Source organism: Callithrix jacchus, chromosome 9 (genome assembly GCF_049354715.1).
Source record: "Callithrix jacchus isolate 240 chromosome 9, calJac240_pri, whole genome shotgun sequence".
In the NCBI taxonomy this organism is placed as follows: Eukaryota; Metazoa; Chordata; class Mammalia; order Primates; family Cebidae; genus Callithrix; species Callithrix jacchus.
The window spans coordinates 17,508,132-17,522,170 of NC_133510.1; the positions used below are offsets into that span (position 1 = coordinate 17,508,132).

At 48.0% G+C, this 14,039-nt stretch overlaps 1 long non-coding RNA gene and 1 pseudogene across 5 annotated transcripts in view; one reads left to right on the forward strand and one right to left on the reverse strand.

The window, feature by feature from the left end:
- LOC108593095 (uncharacterized) overlaps window positions 1-14,039 on the forward strand; it is a 100,159-nt gene that overhangs the window by 76,170 nt on the left and 9,950 nt on the right. For 2 of the 4 annotated variants that reach the window (XR_013522272.1, XR_004729233.3), the window contains exons 3-4: window positions 3,808-3,865; window positions 11,333-11,485. This is a non-coding gene — a long non-coding RNA (uncharacterized LOC108593095). Of the gene's footprint in view, window positions 1-3,807; window positions 3,866-9,842; window positions 9,996-11,332; window positions 11,486-13,302; window positions 13,413-14,039 lie in introns of all 4 variants that reach the window. The other 2 variants (XR_013522271.1, XR_004729232.3) reach the window with 2 other exon arrangements.
- On the reverse strand, window positions 4,822-6,214 carry LOC100389455 (phosphoglycerate mutase 1 pseudogene; annotated as a pseudogene). The gene has a single exon (XR_088762.7). The product of XR_088762.7 is annotated as a phosphoglycerate mutase 1 pseudogene (transcript).

Below are 14,039 nucleotides of genomic sequence, written 5' to 3' on the forward strand. Positions count from 1 at the left end.
CACTCGCTGTGGTTTTCAAATCTGCATTCAGCAACTGAGGCAAAGCTGCGTGTGCTCAGGGCTCTTGTGCCTCCTTCCATAATCAGTGACAGCTGCACCGAGCTGCAACCCTGAGTGTTGGCCTCCCACCCTGCCTATGCTTATGGTTCCTTCCCTGCCACCCAGGAAGATGTAGGAAGCTGGAAGTGAAGAAAAAGAAGGCTAGGCAGTGGCTAGGGAGTCAAGAGAAGGAAAGTTCAGGCATTTTTTGAATAAGAATTTTAAGTCAGATAATCATGATGCACAAAAGAGCTAAGGATGAATGCAGTTCATGTAGATCTGGCAAATCATGCCACTGACCCTGAATGAGGAGAGCTCCGTCTAGAAGCTTACCCTTGTGCCACCCAAGAAAGGCAAACCAGTGCTCCTGGTTTCTGCCCCAACTTCCTGGGGGGCCTTGGATAAGACAGCCGACCTGTTTCTCTGTTTCCTCACTCTCAGAGTTAATAGCATCACTTTTATCTCCCAAACTCAAGCTGGAAGGCAGTGTTCAGATAGCTGAAATCTTTTTTTTTTTCTAAGATCTTGATAGAGAAGTGAGGCAGGACTGTTATCAGATGGCAAGGGCGGGAAAGAGCCAGCTCTTGCTTCCAGCTGTCCATCATGTCATTCCATGCTTTTCATTGGAATTAAATCCTGCATGTTCTAGAACTTTACTTTAGAGTCTTATTCTGCAGGGCTCCTCCTCAAAGCCTCTTTTTCACCATGCACTCCCTACCTGCCCCTGCTCCATAAGCCCCCGATTCTTAAGATCTTTGTTGGACGCTGCAGAAGCATCTTCAATCAAGTCAGAGAGCAGCCTTACCCATTCTCTGCTAAATTCCGTCAAGAAATCCCTCAAATATACAAGTTGAGTATCCCTAATCCAAAAATCCAAAATCTGAAATGCTTCAAAGTCCAACATTTTTGAGTGTGGACATGATGCCACAAGTGAAAATTTTTGCACATTAAGTACTTAACACAAACTTTGTTTCACGCACAAAATTGTGTAAAATATGTTATAAAATTACCTCTAAGCTATGTGTATAATGTATATATGAGAAATAGATTAGTTTTATGTTTAGACTTGGATCCCATCCCCAACGTATTCATTATGTGCAAAATATTGCAAACTCTGGAGATATAAAAAATCCAGAACACTGCTGGTTCCATGCATTTTGGATGAGCGATACTCAGTTTATAGTAGGTGGCTAGTATATTTGGATTTCTGGAGCACTCAAATTGAGATACAGCTCCTGACCTCAAGGAGCTTACCTTCGTGCCATCCAAGAGAGGAGGGAAACCAGTGCTCCAGAAACGTTTACACAGAAGAGATGTCTAACAACACACAACGGGAAAACCAGTGACATAGCCATGAGGGCGATGGAAGTTTTCTTTTTGCTTTGTATTCTCTAGAAATTATTGAAGCCTGGCCCCCTCTGTCAACGCAGCACATTCTCCTCTTGTGCTTCACCCCTGCTATGTTCATTTCCCTCAAACACTTGCCATCACAAAACGTGTGTATTCATTTGTTCATATAGTTACTGTCTGGTTCTCCACTAGAAGTAAAGCTCTCTAAGTTGAGAAACCATGTGTGTCTTGTTTAACACTGTATCCCTAATACCTAAAACTGTGTCTGGCACTAGTAAGTGCTCAGTAAATATTTGATCGACTGAATGCATGTTGCCTTTTTCTTTCTTAATTGTAAATTGTCAATTGTCAGTCTGTACTCACCAGACTATAAAATTCAAAGGCAGGGATTTTGTCTGCGCTGTTCATTATGGTGTCTTCAGTACCTGTATCCCACAGCATTGAAAACTGTTTGCTGAGTGAATGAATGAATGAGTGAACGAATGAATGGCAGATTAATATAGGCTGAGAAGTCTAGGAACTGACATTTACCAAGTACCTGTTGTATATGAGACAACCTTTTAGGCACTTTATTACTATGTTTTATATTGCAGAGAACATGTTTGGACTAGCTTATAAGTCAACTTGAAATCATTTCCTGCATTAAGAAAAATTGGTTTTGACACATTCTTGTCATAGAAGTCAGCCTTTGTTCCCATAATGCTCTCAACAGCTGCAGTCCTGAGGAAGCGAGAGGAAGCTCCCCCTGCCTGCTGCTTAAACAGCTGGATGGTGAACAGAGACCACCCCAGGCACTTCAGCTCTCAGCACAGCTGTGTGAGCAGATGGAAATTCTGCCACCCAAAGAATCCAACAGCTGAGAACAGAGTGGGTGGACTTGGCCACTTGTATGACCTGCGCATGTCAGCCCTAATGTGGAGAAAGGTTTTTCATCTCTAAAGGTCAACCCACTGGTGTGGTTTGAACTAGAACTCTTCAAGAGTTATAGCAAGAGTCTTTCTGTATTGTCCCCATGAACCCATGAACCCCACTCCAGCTGCTGGGGTGCAAGAGATCTATGGGGTTGACTTTGCTGTAACCCTCAGTTTCCACACTTATTTCATCCCCATGCCAGTTACAATGCCAAATTCTTAGGCTTGTAGGATGTTGGAACTAGAAGGAGCCATAGAGATGACTTGGACTGAGGCCTCACTTGAGGGATAGGGACCCTGAAGCTCAGAGGGGCATCCTCGTGGTGCAGGCTGCATGGCTGGCAGATGGCAGTCAAAGGGCCAGCCTCTTAGCTCTGTGGCCTGTGCTCTTGTATGAGTTTTGTTCTAAATTGGGTTTGGAGTATTGTCATCGTTAGCAGTTCTATTGTTTTTGCCCTTTGTCAAACAGCAGTAATTCGTGTGTTAATGATGGTATTGATTATTAATAACATTGATGGAGCAAGTCTGTCAGACAAGGTGCTACGGGTTGTGTTTAATCCAATCAGAAACCCTAAGAGTGGGAAGGAAGCTGGTCCTAACCTGGAGGAACACGGGGAAGTTTTCAGGGCATGGAAAATGTCTCTACCGTGGCCTGGGCGGTGAGTACATTGATAAATACGTATACAAAATCCATCCAGCTGTATACTTAGTACTTACGCTCTTCAAGTAGTGATGTCTTCGTTTTAAAAAATGAATGCAACTTACATATGCATAAATTTGCCACAATAAATTCCTAAGAAATAAGGAAAATAAGCCCTAAGAGGTATCTTTATTATTTATTCCCACTTTATAGATGAAGAAACTAAAAAGGCAATATTAACATAATTAGTCATCATATTAGCAGCTACATACCAGGCATGAAGAAAAGGGTTCAGGTAGAATAACTCATTTAATCCAGTTTAAAATCCCATGAGGTTATTTTGTTCGTTGTTTCTTTTTACCATTTTAACCACTTTTTGTTGTGGTAAACGTACGTGACAAAAGTTACCACTTTCAGCATTTTAAGGGATTCGGTAGCATTAAGAACGCAGCTACTACCACCATTCATCCCACAGCTTCTTTCGTCTTCCCAGACTGACGTATGTTCCCATCTGGATTCTATCACCTTCTAAGTGTGTGGCCTCAGGCAAGTTGCTTAACGTCTCTGAGCTTCAGGTGCCTCATCTTTAAGTTGGAGGACCTGAGGTGAGCCCTGCTATGGAGGGAACCCAGCCACATGCAGAACGTGAGCAGTGGGCAAGCAAGTGACGCTTTATCTGTATTTATAGCCACTCCCCATTGCTCACATCACCGCCTGAGTTCCACCTCCTGTCAGATTAGCAGCCTCATGAGATTCTCATAGGGGCGCAAACCCCATTGTGAAGTGCTCATGCGCGGGATCTGGGTTGTGCGCTACCTATGAGAATCCAATGCCTGATGATCCGTCACTGTCTCCTATCACTTTCAGATGGGACTGTCTAGCTGCAGGAAAACAAACTCAAGGCTCCCGCTGATTCCACATTACGGTAAGTTGTATAATTGTTTCATTATATATTGCAATGTGACAATAATAGCAGTAAAGCGTGCAAAAATGTAATGCATGTGAATCATCCTGAAACCACACTTTCCTCCCTGCCCTATCCGTGGAAAAATTGTCGCCATGAAACCCATCCCTGGTGCCAAAACGGTTGTGGGCCTCTGCTTTATAGAATGTGGGCAGCCTAAAAGCTAAGCTGGTGAGACCAAGAGGTATCTCCAGATTTGGGTTGTTACTAACCCATCAGGGACTCTCTCAGACACCCTCAGTGGGAACGGAGAGTGAGGTGGCCCAGATGCTTAGAGACACAGAGAAGGAGCCAGAGAAGCCGTAAGGAAACATGTGGCGCAGGAAAGAAAAGTAGAGGAATCTCGGTCTGTGGTATCAGCGTCAAGACAGAGCGATGAGTAGGTGCAGGCATTTGCAGAGAGGGGTCACGAGGCTGGAAAAGCCTCCAATGGGCAGGAACCAGGAGGCAGATGGGAGAAAAATACAACCACCACGGGAAAAGCAGGGCGAGAGAGACCTGAAAAGTCTGTCTACAGTGTGGACAGTTCCAGGGTTGCTTTTGGTCTCTTCAGCTGCAGTGGCCGCCAGATCATCCATGGACAGCCGCTGACCACCGTCTCAGCATGGTTGGCAGCTGCTTTTTTTTTTTTTTTTTATTGCACATCACTCCTTTATTATACTTATCTGGAGAAAGGATTTAGTACAGTTATGCTCAAAGGAACACTGGACCCATGTGGCAGAGCCAAGCAACTAGAACATGATTCAGAAATCAGTGAGACACCTGGACAGGACCAAGAGGCATTTCACTGCCACAAAACAAGGTGGGGAGGGATTCGGAAACACAGCAGGAAGCACTCCTGCCCCTCAGAGGTCAAGGAGCTTATCCCATATTGGTATGAGGAATGGTTTATTTTCTGATGACCATGTGTGGTACTATTTCAACCGCCACAAGGAACCCCAAAAGGGTTATTGTTTTGTACTATTTATATATACTATACTTTCTTTTTTTTATATAAAAGTAAATGTAACACCTAAACTAAATTCACGATTCATCCCAACCTTCTAGAGCCAGCTTCTCTGGGGTCAGGGAGGAAACATTTGTCACATCACCATGCAGGTTACATTCATCTGCCACTGGAATGACTAGAGCCCCCAGGCCTGACTGCAGATAAGCAGAGGACTGGCTCCTGCAGGTGGACAGGCTCTCTTGCTTCTCTTCACTGATCACAGCTTAGCATGTTCCTCCCTTCAAGTCCTTAGTAAACAAAGCACTTGCAAAAGCTTGTCACTACCTTTCAACTCTCTTGGATAAGGGGAGCCTTTCTACAGCTTGGACTGAGAACCTGTGCCCTAGAAGTGCAATTCTGACTAGAATGTATGAAGGGAGTGGGTACAGGAGACAAAATGGCTAAAATGAAAATGGGAGCCACCAGTCCCCATCTGCAGCTACAACTCAAGATGTCTACAGATGTGGTTAGTGTGACATGTGCAGGAGGGAGGGGTAAAGGGATGCAACAGGCAGGGAGGGTGCTCCTGGGGACAACAGCCTGCCCGCTGGCCTTCACTTCTTGGCCTTCCCCTGGGCAGCCACAGCTTCCATGGCTTTACGCACGGTCTCTTCATCCCCCAGGAACTGCATGGGCTTGATGGGTTTCAAATTCTTGTCCAATTCATAGACAATGGGAATACCAGTCGGCAAATTCAGCTCCATGATAGCCTCTTCAGAGAGACCCTCCAGATGCTTGACAATGCCCCGGAGGCTGTTGCCATGGGCTGCAATCAGTACCCGTTTCCCCTCCTTGATCTGGGGAACTATTTCTTCATTCCAGAAGGGCAGAGCTCTAGCAATTGTGTCCTTCAGATTCTCACAGGAGGGTAATTGGTCTTCTGTGAGGTCTGCATACCTGCGATCCTTACTGATGTTGCTGTAGAAAGGATAGTCAGGCTCTATCGGAGGTGGTGGGACATCATAGGAGCGCCTCCATATCTTCACCTGGGCCTCACCATGCTTTGCAGCAGTTTCTGCTTTATTGAGACCAGTTAGACCCCCATAGTGCCGCTCATTGAGGCGCCAAGTCCTCACTACTGGCAGCCACATCTGATCAATGGCATCTAGCACTGTCCAGAGGGTCCGGATCGCTCTCTTCTGCACTGAGGTGAAGCAGATGTCAAACTCTAGCCAGCATCTCGCAGCGCCTGCCCGCCACACTTTGCCTCCTTGTGGCCCGCCGGACTCAGATCGGCGTCGTACCAGCCGCTAAAGCGGTTCTCCAAGTTCCACGCGCTCTCGCCGTGCCGGATCAGCACCAGTTTGTAGGCGGCCATGGCTGCGGGATGGGGATGCGGCACCTACTGGGGTTCGCAGATTCCGGAGTCGGCAGCTGCTTTTTAAAATGAGTTCCTGGCATCACATAGAGATAAATAGGGCAAAATATAAGCTGTAGCTTTTACCCTCAGGGAGCTTAATCTCCAGTTCTCATAAAAGCTGAGCTACTAACGTACACACAAAAATCAGAGTCCAGTGGCTAAACCCATGTGCTTATCACTGAACAGACATGGAGTTATTTCTCAGCTCTGCCATTTGCTAACTATGTGATCTTGGAAGCATTTCCTGACCTCTCTAAGGGTCCATTTCCTCATCTGTGAAAAGGTCACGAGGATAGCACCTGCACAACCAGGGCGCTGGAAAGATTGAGGGAGGCAGAGCCTGCAGGGCTGGGCATGCACTTGGCATGTGAGGGTTTGGCGAATGGCAGCCTTTATTACCCAAGCTCCTTAGACCTACAGGTATTTCCTCTCTCCACCTGTATCACTATTGTGTGAGTTCCCATTCCTCAGGTGCTGCTGTCATGCAGGAATTTGGCTCTTGAAGCAGGAGGGGGAGAGGAGACCAGGGAAATGGGGAAAGTTACTCCCAGAAGTTATCACAGGGGAGAAGGGCTCAGAGCCCAGCCTCATAAAAAGAGCATTGCATCAATGCTTCCTAGGGCCCACTGGCATCCCCTGTAAGCTGCATATTCCCTCCCCAGCCGGGCCTCTGCTAGCAACCTCTCTGTGCTAGAGGGAACCTAGGGACAGGGACTGCTCCAGCTGCAGGCAAGTTCCTAGAAAGTCCAGTGGAATGGATATCATTCCTCTACTGTGAGTAATCAGCCCAAACAAAGCCCACTGGTATTTCCGAGTCCATTACCAGTGCCCAGAGCTGGACCCAGTAGCTCAGCAGCTGCAAGGAGTGGAATGCAGTTCTCCAGCACGCTGCCCTAGATTCAGCTCTGGGGAAAGGCTCCTGGCCCCAAGTGGGGAAGGCACTCTGAAAGCCATTTCATCCATGTTCCTGTCTCTGGGCCCAAACATTGTAAGACACGGGGTTTCGCGACCCCCTGTTGCCCATCCAAGTGTAGGGACCAGGGAGCCTGTGTGAGGATTCTACGGATGCAGGGTGGAGTCAGGAAAAGGATGTCCCTTTCTCTATTGCCTCCTTGAGATTCCATTATGAGCTGGAGGGGAGGGGAAAGAAATCAGGAAAAGAAAAGCTGAGCCTCTGTGGTGTCTCTGCCGCAGCTTCTCTCCTGCTCCTTCTTTGGTCTTGGGGCAGGCCAGCCCCATCTGTTTCCCATTGCTCTCCCTGCTTCTGGGTCACTAGTCTGTCACTGTCACCATTTCTGGAAGTTCAGAGGTAAAGCTATCCTTATTCTTTCAGAATAGTGGCAGCTGCTTTGTCAGTTCTAGGTGGTAGGGGTTTCCCTGACTGGGTTGCCGATGAGCCCCGGTCATTCCCACCGGGAAGGCGGGACTTTGTCTTTGCTCACTGGGTCATCCCAGCAGTTGTGCCAGGGAGGTCTTATTGACAGATGAAGCTGGAGCACAGCAACATGAAATGACTTGCTTGAGATCCTTTACTGGTCCTTCCACTGCCTGGACATACCCTCTCTTTCCCCCCAGGGATCTTGAGGCTGATTTTCAAAGAACAGAAACTTCCACTGTTGCCTGTGCCTCACCTGGCTCCCACCCAGTATGAAAGAATGGCACCCTTACAGGTTACACACCCCAGTTAATTGCTCCCTAGCTCCCATGGGGAGAGCCATAAAGTGTCCTTTCCAAATGGTGACTGTCATTTCCCCCAGCCTAATTTAAGGCAGGCATTTAAGTTCCCCAGAGAGTTCACCTCAGCCATGCTCCTGTGCAGTTCCTGTGCAGAAATATTTCCTCTGCCTGCATTGCCTGCTGTAATTTCTGAGCTTTTCCAGAATGTAAGCTGTGATCCTGGGGGAACAGGGCAGTAGGTGGGGTTGGGGGTCCAAGGTTCATTGGCCTTCAAACCTGGTATCCTGTAAACACCCTGGTCATTTTGAATTTACCAGCTCAAGAAAGAAGATTCCTTGCAAGCACACAGTTGCCTGTGGTCAGAGGAATGATCTCAAAGTGCTCCTAGTTCCTGGGCCAGCAGCCAGCTGCCTTGGATGGTCAGAAGGTGAAATTTGAATGCTGGTGAATGGGAGAGCGGAAGTTCAGCGACGCTGAGTTAAGCCCATTCATGAAAAAGATCTAGTCTCACTTCCTTATTGCTAGGAGTCGTGTCTGAATAGTGTGTGCGTGTGTGTGCATGTGCGCGCTCGTGTGTGTGTGCATGCACATGCATGCTCGTGAGCTTGGATACTTTCTGCCTCGCTTCTTCCTCCACCCCTGTCTACTCTTTTCTTTTTTTTTTCCTTTCTCTCACAAAATCTTAAGTTCATCCTCGGGAAACTGCCCAAGAATGTGTAGCTGGTCTGTGGTTTGCTGAAAAAAAAAGAAAGAAAAAGAAAGATTCGTACAAAAGCAGTTCTCTCTCTCCTTCACCCTGTCTCTCTCTCTCTCTCTTTCTCTGTCACTCACTCACACACACACACACACGCACGTGCATGCGCACACACAGACTCACTCACACACTCACTCCAGGCTGTGCTGCCTGCGCTTTCTCAGCGTTTTCCCATCCAATCCTGTCTGGATTAGGGAGGCAAAGTCATCACTGGATGGGAGAGCATTTCAGTGAAAGGCAGGTTGGAGGGCTGGTCAAGGCTGACCCATGGGGAAAAAACTCATTGTCATACATTTAGATCCCGCTCCGTGGACCACATGGTGCCTCTGGCGGGCTGTGCTTATGGCTAGTGGCATGAATCTCAAGTTACTAGAAGGCTGCTGTGTGGCAGGTACCCTCCCCTCCTATCCGTGAGATGGAGGTGATCGTGATAGTGGGTTGTTTATGGGTTGTTGCAGCGATAAAGGTGACACACACAAGGTCCTTAGCATGGTGTGTAGTCACAGGTGATCTTGCTAAATGCCTCTGCGGCAGGGGGCTCACCACCACCAGGGCAGCCTGTCCTGTCTTCAGCAGCACAGCAAAAAAAGCCACCAACCCTGCTGGGCTTTTCAAGTCTTGGAAGGAATCGAGACACCTCCTTTGCCTTTAGAAATAGAAACCGAGATGCTGACCAAGAAAAAGTACGTGCCCAGTGCAGTTTGACCCCCCCCCACCCCACACACAGTGCAGTTAGATTCACAGGGCCTCATGGCCATGTGCCTGAGAAAGAAGATAAACTTCAGAGAAGGATGTGACACCAAAGCCCTCGAATGATTAATGGGAGCAGGTGATTTTGAGCCCCAAGTACTTTCAGTTGTTACTCTCAGACTCTGGCCAAGAAGTGCTTACTGGGCACCCACAATGATTTCAGAGTAATCTGGGAGGAGTGCACCTGTCCTCCCAGCTGAGCCCCCTCCGAGGGTGCAGCAGGTAGAAGGGCACATAGGTGCTTTCCCCGCCTGTAGCCAACATCCCCTGAGCTGTTGATGCCCTGCGAAATCTCTTTCTCGCTGATCCTGCACATTTGGAAAGCACTGTCATAACAATTATTACTCACAAAGTTCTCTTGATGAGGGAGAGTAGTCACTTGACATGTACTATTCTCCCCATTTTACAGACAGGAACTGAGACCCACAAAGATCCTGGTGGTGGAGTTTGAAGCTGCTGGAATTCTCCAAGCTGCTATCCCTGCCCTTTAGGCTGTTTCTCCAAGTGGTGTCGGTGACACAGAGAGCTGTTCTTTTCCTCTCTTGTCCTGTGTTATTCTCCAGTGAGTCGGGCAGAAGTTTCTAACCACCCCTCAAGTTCCCTACCAAGGAACTCAGGGAGGTGAAGTCATCTCTGGGTGGGAGATCATCCCATTCAAGGGCGGGTTGGGAGGGCTGCCAAAGCTGACCCACAGAGAAAAAATTCACTGTTATCCAGTTAGGTCCCACCTCAGCGGACCACGTGGTGCTTCTAGTGGGCTGTGCCTATGGCTAGTGGCATGATTCCCACGCTACTAGAAGGCTGCCGTGTGGAAGGTACCTCCAAGTAATGGGCCGTCCCACATTCATGCCCTTGGTTTGTCTTAACCCTGGCTTTGCCCATGTGATTAACATCTGTCGGGCACTTCCTAGAACTTTAGGGGGTGGACACTGAGCCACTGGAGAAGGATGGGCTCCCAAATAAGGATTCTCTCTCACTGCCTTCCTTTCCTTCCCCCTCCCTTCCCGTGTGTCCCCAAACCATCTATCGATAGTCAAAGAGAGGAAACATCTGCTCTGGGTTCCGCACCTCCACCCTGTATCGGGGCTTGTAGGAAGCGATGGTCGGAGGTCTTGGAAGCCTGAAATAAACCAACGGTTCAGCTGCCGTCCTCCCCACCCACCATCCTGTCTTCCTCACCCCACCTTAATATCAGCCATTCTCCCAGCAACAGCCTGCACCCTGCCACCACCCAGGAGGCAGCTGCTGCTGCCAGGTCCAGAAACTGGAGAGATGCATGACCAAAGAGAGGCTCCAGAATGTCTCTGTCAAGACAATGAAGATATTGATGGTCACAGGGCCAGGGGGGCAGCGACAGGGGGTGGGACTGGGGGGACAGCTCTGCACATACTTCCAAAATTCCATAGAAGTCTTCCTCCAAACATCCTCTTCCTCCTTCCTTCCTTCACTGATCATAATGAGCTATCTTTTATGTAATAGTCCCTCCATGCCAGGCACTTAAACAAATTATCTTGCTTACTCATGATAATGGCTCTAGAGGGTGGGTATTCATTCTCTTCTTACAGATGGAGTCGAATCACAGAGAGGTTAGTAACTTGGTCAAATTCACACAACTCTTGAGTGGCAAAGCTCAAATTCAAACCCTATCAAATTCCAGAATTCAGGCTTTCAGCATTGACAAGCTGTCTCTCTGATGACTCCTCAATCCTTTGTCTCCCAGTTAGGCACACCAGGATTTAAGCACCGTCTCGTAACGACCGGTCTCGTTCAGCTGTCCTCTTCCTTCACTCATTCACTTCAATCACTCGTTCATATACCAAGTAAAAGACTTACTATCTACTATGTGTGTGGTAAACATTGGGAAAGAACAAAATATTTAAAACTTCATTTTTCTCCCAGGGATGTGATCATCTGGGGAGCACTACTGATGGCAGAGCGGAGAGAGTAAATATTCCCAAACTTGAGAGCAAGAGGGATCACCTCATTATCTCTGGCCTCTTCTCACCATCCTGCCTCCCAGTTTGCCTTGTGGCTTTGAAAGATGAATACCTGGTAAGCCTCAAGGGTGAGGGATGTGATGTGGTGGTGGTTCAGGGAAAAACAAGGGCTAGGGGCTGTCTGGCTTCCCTTGCTGTAGTGGTGGGGCTCCAGCAGAACCTTGAATGATGGCTGGCAACCCTCTTCAGCTAAAAGCGTAGCAGCAAATATTTGGTACCAGTTGAAGGTGCAGTAAATTCAAGAGACGCTGAGAAAGATAGACCATGTGCAGGAGAAGTCGTGGTTTACAGGCAGAGAAGAGATTGTAAAGGAGTATTGGGGCTCTGCTGGGCGGGGCCCCAAGTGGTTGGTGAGGGGCTGGCTTTACTCCTGCATGCCATGGAGATGTCAGCTTCTTACTGTGTGTCAGGAGGTCATCTCTGGAAGAGCAGAGGGAGGAGGGTGGGTTAGTAGTTGTCCTGTGGCTTCAGCCCCCTGAGCTACAGATGCCACTGGCTCTGGGTGTGATAGAGAGCTGATGAGGAGGCTGGGGTTGGCAAACCTGGGTTTGAATCCAAGCCTTACTATTACTAGTGGTGGTGAGCCTGGGCAGATGTTTTAACCCCTCCAAGCCTTGCTCTGTTACCTACAAAATGAGCCTACTAATGCCTACTCTACTAGGTTGTTGTAAGAGTTCAATGAAATCTGGATGCAAGAATGTTTTAATAGCACAATGCCTGGTGTAACAAATACTCCTGGATAGGCAACTATTAGCCCAGATTGTCCTCCTGTCCTGGTGTTTGGTGATTGGCCAGTTTATTAATTGGTTGAAAAGTATGAAAATGTCCAGCAACCAGTGTGTCTGGGTTCATAGAGACCCTCCTTCCATTCTTTTTTTTTTTTTTTTTTTGAGACGGAGTTTTCCTTTTGTCGCCCAGGCTGGAGTGCAGTCGTGCGATCTTGGCTCACTACAACCTCCACCTCCGGGGTTCAAGTGATTGTCCTGCCTCAGCCTCTGAGTAGCTGGAATTGCAGGCTCCCACCACCATACCCGGCTAATTTTTGTATTTTCAATAGAGACCAGACCGGGTTTTACCACATTGGCCAGGCTGGTCTAGAACACCTGACCTCAGGTGACCCACCTGCCTTGGCCTCCCAAATTTCTGGGATTACAGGTGTGAACCACTGCACCCAGCTTCTCCCTCCATTCTTAAGAGATCACCTAGGAAAATGCCTCCAGGTTCTGTGATACTGTGTTTTGGCTGGGGGTGAGGTGGACTTCTCTCCACCCACAGAAAACTCTCAAGCAGCATAATGCACAGTCGGCATCTTGCTAGAACCCTGTACAATGCTGCACACACACACACACACACACACACAGCCACAAAAAATAGCTCGTGTGATGAGTGAAGCCTTAATATATGTAGAAAGAGAACATTTCTCGAAGACATACCATGATGTACATATGAGTGGATGGTTCATACATTGGACACTGAAAGGCACCACTTTCCTATCTACTGCGCCCCAGATATTTGGAAATGAAGAGAGTAAAACTGCTCTTGGAAACCATGAAATGAACACACAGTGCATCAGAGCCGAGCTTGTAGTTGCTCAAGAGAGAATGATTCTCTAGGCATCGAGCCCCACAGAAGTTAATTGAAAGGCAGTCTACAGAAAAGATGGTCAGTCCTAAGGGAGAGGTTGGTCAGTAATGGAAACACAGCAAAGGAGAGTCCTAGAGAAAACCAGAGCCCTGGCCTGGAGGAAGGGGACCTTGGTCCTAAAGGTGCCTGTGTCTTTTTTGTGGAGCTGGACACTCAAGTTATCATCACCTGATACCATTATGCATTTTAGTTTTCCAACTAACTTCAGTGTTTTCGCTCCGTACTCAGTGAGCACCCATGTGACTGTAACACAGCTTCCCAAGTACTTGATCCTCAAGGAGAGAATGGGTGTTAGCCCCTCGGCCGTTCCATTCCGATGTCCACAGCTGGCTGATAGGGTGAGTCATCATCCCCCACAGCAGTCCCGTCCACACCAGACCACTGCTGAAACCCAGCGTTTGAGCAGTAGGGCAGGGGGCTGCAGGCTGGCCTAACATGCCGCAATGAGCTGGTCTTCCCAGGAAGCTCCCAGCCTTCCTGTCCTATGGTGCTGTCAGATGTATCTCTCTATTTCAAAACACGTCAGAATACATCGAAGCCCTGCCTGTTAGGGAAGGATTGTTATGCCCATTTTTATAAGCAAGGAAATAGAGATTCCAAAGGGGTAATTAACTTGCCCAAAGGCATTTAACTTAATAAACCAGCCTGGATTCCAAACTTGTTCTGACTCTAAAGCCTGTGTTCTTCCCCTTACTTCATGTGGCCCCTGACTTCAAGGACTTTTCTCTCCAGTGTATCTTTAAGTAAGAAAGTGTGTGTGGCAGGTGAGGTGGGGGAGAGGGATGAGAATGGTCCCCTGCCTGAAGCTCCTCTCTGTGACTAAGAACCCAGTCTGTAATCTCTTTTTCACTTTCAAGGGTAGGATGGGGATAGCACTAAGGGCCAATGCTGTCTCCAGTTAGTTCTCAGATGCTCCGCAACAAGAGTGGAGAATGATGCTTGGGGGACAGCGAACAGTGCCTGTC